Source organism: Notothenia coriiceps, unplaced genomic scaffold (assembly GCF_000735185.1).
Source record: "Notothenia coriiceps isolate Sejong01 unplaced genomic scaffold, NC01 NC01_scaffold00002064, whole genome shotgun sequence".
Classification (NCBI taxonomy): domain Eukaryota; kingdom Metazoa; phylum Chordata; class Actinopteri; order Perciformes; family Nototheniidae; genus Notothenia; species Notothenia coriiceps.
The window spans coordinates 12935-21153 of NW_011334765.1; positions in this window are offsets into that span (position 1 = coordinate 12935).

The window sequence follows — 8219 nt, forward strand, 5'->3', positions numbered from 1 at the left end:
GAAAAGAGATCTGCCCATATTTTGCAAAATGTGCCATCGTTTCAGGCTTATCAATTAATGTAAGTTAAGGTTATCATTAACAAACAGGAAGGGGGTCCACAACATAAGACCAACTGTTAAATTAAGCCTTCTGACATACGGCATGGTGGTTATATATATTGAAGGCTACCATATTAGGGCACCAAAGCCATTTTCACCCATTTTATTCATTCTATGTTTTAAATTTCGAGTGTGTTCCTACCCTAAACCCTCCAGGGATTGTACACAGTAATACTCCGGCAACTTCTATTATGGGAAAACGAAAAACGTCTTTTAAACCTGCCAACCCCAGTAGAGACGTGCCATAGAATAAGAGAACATGTTGCCCGAAACCCAATAAGCCAGCCATGTGGTAGTTCTGGGGACCGCGTGGACCCTTCCAAATCAGTTTGGACAGTCCCTGCCGTGGTTTCCATCCCATTTCAGCAGGAAGCACATCACCTGCCATTGCCCCACTTACGCTTAAACGTGTAATAACGGGCTTTAACCAGTAGGTTGTTTTGGGTAACAAAGCTGTCAAGTTACAGTGTTAAACAAATAAAATGACTGCCTGTTCGGTTTATTTACGACCGGATATATTTAGTTATTGTTTTGATATTTTTAACACAAAAGCGATGGAAAAAACCCACAGCAACACAGAAAAGATGGTCTTAACATGACCCAGCGGTCTAGTAGTTAATACAAAACAATAATATCAAAACAAAATATTACTACTAACTTTATTGTGAAATTCAAACTGAACGGTAAAAGAATAGTTTCCGGTCTATTCTGAGCCCGATCTCTGTAGATAAATAAAGAACTACGACAGATGTGTAATATATTTAATGCAGCCAAACCATTTATTACAATGCATTCATGTGATGACTTTCAAAGAGTAAAGCAAGCACTGCTGAATAAAGTATGATTTTATCTTTTACGAAATGTTTTTTTTCATATGGAATGCAGTTGGAGGTCAACCGATCACAGAGCTTGAGAACTAATCACGGGGTTTGTCAAGCAGAGCAGATGGTGTAGTCCTAAACGATAGCTGGGGATTCTGGGTAGTGTAGTGTCTTCTGACACAATTTAAACCAATCAATGTTGTGTAATTAACAAGGATAATCTGGTGTTTTTTAGTCGATGAGTAGTGCAGATATCACTGTAAAATCAATCGACAGTAAGGTTATGGCTAGAAAGGATCCGTCTTGTGTAAAACTCTCGCGAGAGTTTGGCTGAATGTCACGTGGCTGAATGTTTACGTTTGCAGGCAGCCTTTCAGTTACGATCGTTAACATCAGTTGGCCACAGCAAATGATGGTGAGAAGCTAAACTATCTATTAATTATGTCAATGACAGGGAGTGTGATTGTTGAAATAGGGTGTTAGCGGTCTTGTTGGTGTTCAAAGAAGAATGACAACACTGTAGATCACCAACACTATGGTTTATTTTGTATTCACAGGCAAGTCAACGTTGTCGCAGTAAAAGTCCCAAGATAGCTCCTGGTGCAATAACATTGTTCCCTTGCAGTGTTTTACTATTAAGTCTGATGTTTCTCTATTAATATTGCTGCTGCATTAATGTGTATGTTGCATAATGTTACTGCTGTAGATGTGTTTCCGAGCCGCTCCGATTACAACGAGAGTTACAACGAGAACGTGACGTCATATTTACACTAAACGGATCCTTTCTAGCCATAACCCAGATTTGTTCCGGTTGTGTATTTTCAAATTCTAGCGCACTCGAGCTGGTTTCTCCATACCCCACCTTTAGGTACAAATATCTAATAAATATGCATGCCTGTTTCCTTCCTCTGCACATCCTTTCATGTGTTTAATTGCTATATTGAGCTATCCTAAGGAAGATTTCCTTTTTCGTCAAGGTCAAGGTTGCTTTTACTGCACTTAAAAGGGAAATTGTCAGTGATTTCAACCTCAATTTTCTACCAAAATTAAATTCACAACAATGAATTATTATCAGTATTTAGTCACTATACTATACTATATCACTTGTATAAGGAGTAAACTCTCAATGGTATACCATTGAGAGTTTACTCCTTATAAAAGTGATAATTTATTGAGAAAAAAGGGATCAAACATGTATATTGACAGAAAAGAATTCACCAGAAATGTGAAAGTATATTTAAATTCAATAGCCAATTATGCTATTCAGATTCAGTTTTTCAATGCAATTATTCAAGATTACCATGCAAATTCAAATGATGTGAATCAAATTATGTTTTTAATGCAATTATTCAAGTTTTGCTATTCATATTCAAATATAAATGATTCAAATTCAGCTTGTAGTGACGCATGTTTAGCACATAGATGAAGCCCAACATCAGATGTATGGTGACTGTTTCGCGGAGCAGTAAAAGCTGGAGGTGCAGCCGGCTGACGGTAACTCTGCCTCTCTCCTCTGTCCCGGATGAAACTCCAGCCCCGGCTCAGCGGCTCCTCCACAAAAAGAGCAGCAGTGTGGGTGTCAGGCAGCAGGAAACCTGAGCGAGGCCCTTTGTCCCACTGCAGTCATGGCCCTCCAGAGGGTCCCCAGCACCCGCTCATCAAATATACATCAGGAGGCAGGACGCTCCTCTGGGAAGGCGACACCGGACGGCAACACGCAGGGAGTCCAGCTGGGGAGGGGAGAGGGAGAGGAGGGAGGAAGAGTTCAAGCTAAAGGAGGAAGTTCAGATTTTAAGGTCACCACTTACTTCCAGAGAGAGTCACCTGCAAAACGATTGTCACCAGTGTTGACAATGACCAGGATGAATGTTCATATTTGTATTAAGTGTCTGTGACATGTTTTCATACTTTAATGTTCAAAAAGCTCTATTTTACTCATACTGCCTGTGCTGCAGCACCTTTTTTCACCCTCTGTCTGAAACCAGGGACCAGGGTCTGCTCTGATTGGTCAGCTGGCCGGCTCTGTTGTGATAAGTCAAACGCTTAGAGATGTCCCGCCCCTTAGCCAAGTGTTGGAGCACCAGCTAATACAAGCACAAGTGTCACATAGTGATGTCACTATGTTCAGGAAGTAAACAAAGGACACACATGGAGGCGTTTTTAGGCAGGGGGGGGGGGAGTGTGTGGGAGAGAAACTCCCTCTGGAGGGAACACAGGGATTTTAGCCTTTGAGCATTTACAAAACCTGCAGACCACGGGAAAGGAAAACCCCAAAATGCATTATACAAAATCAAATAACACAAGAACTGTCCATTTAAATGTAGAAAGCTTAATTATATCTCAGAACACATTTGCATTAAATGTAAAATACCAAATTGTATTGAATGAAGAAGTCAAAACATTTGGGATACCTTTCTTTGCAAAATTCTTAAATGTAGTTTTCCTTGTTTTTAAGCGCTCTCCGTGTGTAGCTTTTCAATGTGTGTGATTCTGTTGATGCGCTGTAAGTGTGTGATACGTAACAACGTGTAATTATCTGAATGCACTGTATATGACCAACATATTTGTGTGTAGTGCAGGATGGGCCCTTTGGGGTCAGATGACCGGCGAAGCTTTCAGCGAGCAGAACATGGCCGCCACACTGCGTATTTCTGCCACATTTAGCAAATGGACACTGAAGTGCAGCCGACATCACCACAGTCTGAACGCCTCACGTCGCCTCCTGCTCTCCTTCCCTTCCTTTCCGTTCACTCTTGTCCTCCTTTCCTCCGACTCTTTGCTTCTTCCAGCTCTGAATTATTGATAGTGAGTAAAATCTGACGTTGTAAACTTTGCGTCCATTCACCAAATCAGCCTCGGCTTCCCACCGAGGGGCCTGCCGAGGGGTAGGCGGTGTCTAACCACACACTTTTAATGTAATTGCCTGTAGAGTTCCTTTTAAATATTTCATTGTCTGCCAGTACAAATTAAAGACACGAGGCTGGAAGGAAAGGTTAGTTGGTTCGCTCAGGGAGAGATCCTCAGCACTTTACCTGCGCCTGCAGGTTCTGAAACACGTTTTTAGAGGAAACCCACTGAGAGGCTGTGGTAGACTGTCTTTCTGCCTGACTTAGCTTTGACTGATGACACCATCCATGTGTCATCAGCAGATCATCATGCTGAGTGGAATAATGGTGGATGATTTGTATGACCTACAAAAAGTGAAAAAACAACTTAGCCGCTCTTAAGCTACATGTTGTTAAATTACATGTAACTGTGTGTCAGTTTTGTTAGCATGGAGTGCAGGGACCATCGAGGGATATCGCACAACTAACAAATAAATGTATCTCTCAGAGGTGTAATCTGGTTCTCTAAGCCTTAATGTGGAAAGAGTAACACCTTATCTAATGTCAGTTTACCTGGTACAAGAAATCAGGGATTTTTGCCTACATTTTTTAGATAGAAATGTATTCAAACATATTTGTTGGGTTCCTATGAATGAATGAATGCACAACCCAGTGGAGCCTTGATCTCAGGTGATTCCAACCAGCGGAAATACATTTTTAAATTAAATGAAATTCTTTGTTCCTAATGTTGTTATCCGAATACCATTCTGCATTTGGATTAGCCATGTTCTTCTGTTAGGTACACTGTGTTTTTGGACATTTTGCCAAATGGCCCATCATTGTTTTGGAGTATTGATGTTTCGGAATAATGGGACGTCTGCTTCTCAACACCAACTATAAAATATATGTGTGGAGATTTCCTACCAGCTGGGATATAAAGAAGATGGTAACGCGGCTTGCCAATGTTACATCAAGGACAAGGTCCGCCGTTAACATCACATTTTGGTTCAATTAGTTAACTTTGCCCCTTAAGCCCCGGACAGCGCAAGCAGATTTTGGCCGTCGATGGATGTCAGGCCGTCGATGAGTGTCCGAGCCGACACCTTTTTAGCCAAAAACGGCAATCGGCCAAAGGCTGTCGGTCAAATGAATCACTCTGATTGGCTGTTCAGCTTAGCGAATCAGTGCATGAGAAGTGAAACGGAAGTGAGGGACCCAAACAAACTATTAAGAAGGCAAATGTGAGATTTCATTGAACTCCAGCTCTCGACACAGGTTCGGGAAAGCCCCGTGAGCTTCTGGCTGTAGAGTGAAAATGGAACGCGCAGTTCGTACGTGCTTCTTGGCCGTCGGCTGAAGTCTTTGCGGTGTGTTCCAGTGCGACTGTTGGCCAAGACGCAGGAGACGCGAGGTGACACAACAGTCAGGTCCGTGAGTTCTTTGGTGTCAGCTTGGTGTGTCCCTACCGGTCCCTACCTTTAGACATTCTCTGAGTGAATAGGTCTTCGGTTTGTCGAGAAGAAATGGCTATTTCACTGTCCTTAGAAACGATTCTCTTATCATCATCACAGGACTGTTTTCAGACCTGCTAAAGAAGTACAGATGCAAATAATCTTAAAGGTCGGTTTGGTGGTGCATTGAAAAGAAAGAGAAAAAAAGAGTCAGAGAGAGAGAGAGAGAGAGAAGTAAAATATGCATGAAGGTGGTACTGTAAGCTGGGCGACCAGTACAGGATGTTACACTATTGGTGCTGCTTCAGCGGCCATGTTGTAAAATGTCTGGGGAGCACTGGTGGATTTGTTTTTAGCACGAGTCGCCGTGGAACAGGAGTGCTTATCAAACTTTAACTTGTATCATGATGTTCTTGATAGACTGTCAATCATATAAGATACCATGAAAGAAATATAAGATTTGGAGCAGAAAATTGGTCAAATGTAAATTAAGCTAATCATTTAAAGTAATACATGTGAAGGAAAGTATGTTGATGATTAAACATAGTTTCATATTTAAGGGAATTCAAAAACCAGTATGCAAATATTATGCAATATTTTGATATATTTGGTCTTTTTGTTCCATTGATGCACATTCTTTGATCTTTACTCTTGCATTAAGTTATTAATAATGGACTTAGAGCCTTTAGATTTTTATTTATTTTTGTTGATTTTTGTCCTGTCGCAGTCCATTTTTTGTTGCTGTTTTGTTTCATTTATTTTTTCAATCACATTGTTGTCATCCTAATTTGTTTGCCAACTGCTATTGTGCTGTCTGTCATGCTGTTTGTTTAAAAAAAAACTAAAATAAAAAGTTAAAAAAAAAAACAGTATGCAAAAAGTAATAAAGGATTTTGATTTTATTATTTTGTATCGTTTAATTCTGTATCTGGAATTCGGAAATCTCTCAAATCTTGATATCGACTACTAAACATCTGGTATCTTGACCCTTAATGCTATGCTAACAGATTAGCAACCTCAGTATCCTTACAACTAAATTGATATTGCGGTATCGATGGTAAAGGTGTTGTGACTTGTTGCAACCTGTAATGAATGAACTATGAACATAGTTATTTAATCATATCATTGGCATCGGATATATTTCAGGGCTTTGCAGATTCATCCAATTTCAGCATTCTTACCTGGCAAGATTTTGCAAACATGGCCAAAACCTTCCTAAACCCTAAACCTAATTGCAACTCATTAGCCAGGACTTAAAGTAAGGATGTGAGTTTGTAGATGTGTACCTTCTTATGGTTTGGCAACAGTTTAATCTTCACACTGTGGAATCTTTTCCCAGCGTATTTCAGTTCTTTAATGATGTTGTCTCTAAGTTTGGCCAGGCTCGTGGCTCCGACTTGTAGCTAACAGAGTTATTTCTGCTTAAGATGATTTGTGGCCTTTTCGGCCGTCGGGTTGTTTGCTTTATCTGTGACTGCTCTCACCTCACATATCACTGGGTTTCGTTCCTGTGCTTAGGACTTTGTTCATCCTCGCGGTAGATTACTTACTTATTCTGCTCTTTTCAATTCTAACCACTGTTCTCTCACAGGGTTATTCCTTATTCACCATTTCTGCATTTTTCATGATTACACCTTCTATTATCCCCACCTCTTCATGTTTCTCCTTCTCTCATCTCTTCCTCTTCTTCTTTGAATCTGTTGTTCTGTCTGCCCGAGAGCTACAATTGGCCTGCTGATGGGGAGAAATGAGCCGAAGAAGAGAAAAGGGAGAAAGCAGTGAGTACGAAGCAAAGATAGGGTAAGACAGAACGAGAGAAAGACAGACAGTAAATGAGACAGAGAAAGAGAGAAGACATATTTTGGATCAATAGATTAACTGAGTGCTCATGTATTATGCATCTGAGCCCTGCAGCACTTGCACATAAAGGGAATGTTGGGCAGGATTGGCGTGTAAAAGCTTTATAACCGCGGGCCTGTTTACTCTGAGAGTACAAGGGGACCGCTGTCATACCGAACCGAACCGGGATGAGACAGGGTCTGTCTGAAAGTAATCTCAAACCGACCGCCTAGAAATACGCAGCCAAGTTCAACAACTTCCCAAACAAGCATAATATCTATATTTATATCAAACATGTAAAAAAGAATTATCAATAATAATCAAATACAGCTCTAACCCTGAGACACAACAGCCGCAGTCTTGAAGAGAACCCTAACCCTAAGTAAATATGATGTGGGATCATGCGAGAGATTGTTATCTTCTTTCTTTTGCCATAGAAGCAGCTATTTAAACATCCTATCGTGAGATCAAGAACACGGGGAAGAGTTCACCTTTCTGTCTTGGACCTTCTCATTGTAAAGAAAGACAGAAAAGGGAGCAAACATTTTTGAGATACATGTGAAAGAAATATAACTAAGCTCGCCCAGAACAATGACAAAGAACCTTAAAGTTCCCATGTCATGCTTTTCCGGTTATCACCCATCCCCTTGTGTGTTATGAAGGTTTCTCTGCATGTAAACGGTCTGCAGAGTCACAAACCCTCAAAGTACACCCTGTAGCGAGTAAAACTCTAACACAGAGAAGACCTGTCTATGCTGCCCCAGAACGCCTCGTTGGACATTTCTCTTTTTCCATTGTTTGCTTCCTGGGTTCTGTGACATGTGAACACCCAGATCAACAACAAATGACCGGATTGGCCCAAATGGACCAATCCTTGGAGCCCCTCACTCACCAGGACCCCTTGGCTAACTAACAGGGAGTCCCATTGACTTGCATAGAGCTCCCTGAACGCTGGTAATAGACGAGTTGGGATGGTGGAGAAATGCTCTCCGCAGACCCATTCTCACAGCGTTATAAACCTTTTTCTTTCTCAATATCAAGCCACACTTATTGTTTTTACTTCGGCTGTGAGTGTTTGTGTGCTCAGGATGAATTTCGCTTGTTCTCGCTGTATCGCCGACCCGGAAACCTGTCCGCTCCTCGCAGCAGCAACGAGCAGCAACGAGCCGACCAATCAGAGCACA